Source organism: Sinocyclocheilus grahami, unplaced genomic scaffold (assembly GCF_001515645.1).
Source record: "Sinocyclocheilus grahami isolate Dianchi unplaced genomic scaffold, SAMN03320097.WGS_v1.1 scaffold341.1, whole genome shotgun sequence".
Classification (NCBI taxonomy): Eukaryota; Metazoa; Chordata; class Actinopteri; order Cypriniformes; family Cyprinidae; genus Sinocyclocheilus; species Sinocyclocheilus grahami.
In genome coordinates, this window is record NW_015505520.1 from 1,109,944 (window position 1) to 1,111,504 (window position 1,561).

Below are 1,561 nucleotides of genomic sequence, written 5' to 3' on the forward strand. Positions count from 1 at the left end.
GAAAAAATTCTACTCTGCTGTTTTCAACATCATAATAATAAATGGTTTTTGAGCAGCAACTCAGAATATTAGAATGATTTCTGAAGGATCATATGACTGGAGTAATGATGCTAAAAATATAGCTTTGAAATCACAGGAATAAATTGCATTTTAAAATATTTCCAAATAGAAAAGAGTTATCTTAAATAGTAAAATTATTTCAAAATGTTACTGTTTTTGCTGTATTTTGGATCAAATAAATGCAGGCTAGGTGAGCAGAAGACAATTCTTTAAAAACAATAAAAATCTTTTGACTGGTATGTTAGAAGATATTAATAATTAATAAGGTGAGTCTGAGATGTTTATTTGACAGTGATTTCACATTTCTTGTTTGTATGAAGGCTAAATACAAATAAAAGGTGAACATTAATTTATTTGTGCTGTTTTTTTTTTTTAAGTATTATATGGTTTTATATGAGGTGTCATAGACTTGGCAAATTCATTTTTCATAAGTTTGTATGCACAGACATCTGTTGTGGGCGTTCTTGGCAGTTTTTACAAGGCTTTTTAAAATAGTGTTCGTATCGATATCGGAATTATATCGTATCGACCGAAATTAAGAAATATATCGTGATATACATTTTGGCCATATCATCCAGCCCTAGTGTGGACTGGTCTGCGCTTCATGGCTGGTCATTGGTTCTGGGTCAGTGGTAATTATCTTCAATATAAAGTCTGGTCTGCTCCCCAGTGCCCTGCTGCAAACCTGCGCTGTGGAGCTCTGGATAGAAGAGGGCATTTTTGGGAATATTTAACATTTGTTAATCAAATATACAACTGACACTGATTGGTCTCTGCCAAAAGATAAAATAGAAAACTGTGAAGATATGGGTCTTATCGCTCGGGTTGCCAGCTTCAGAAAAGGAAAATAAGGGACAATTATGATTCTTTTAGAGAGCTCTGGATAGAAGAGGGAATATTTGGGAATATTTAACATTTGTTAATCAAATATACAACTGACACTGATTGGTCTCTGCCAAAAGATAAAATAGAAAACTGTGAAGATATGGGTCTTATCGCTCGGGTTGCCAGCTTCAGAAAAGGAAAATAAGGGACAATTATGATTCTTTTAGGAAAATAAGGGACGCTCAAAATATTTGTACAGTACCACATAGTTCCATGTCTGCAGTTAAGTATATGCATAAAAGGTTCTCAGAAATAATCACATTTGTTTTGCTTAAAAGGTACAATATGTAAGATTTTCATAATAAAATATCCAAAAAACACTTGTACAGTGTGATATATTTCATGCAGTTGTGTACTTACATTACCCCAAAAGTTCCCAAGAATTTGTAAATTTGAAATAAGCCGTATTGCTTTCATATGGAATTCTTATTTGATGCTTTAAATAAGGGACGATACTGCATTATACAGAACGGTTGGCAATGTTTGCTCATTGCGTTCTAAACTTCCATTCGGCTGTGAAGCCACCGGAAGTGTTCGATCGGCCATCTTACTATTCCCTACTGGCAGAGAGCAACATTTACTGACAGCCAAAAACACTGACCTAAAATCACCCGAT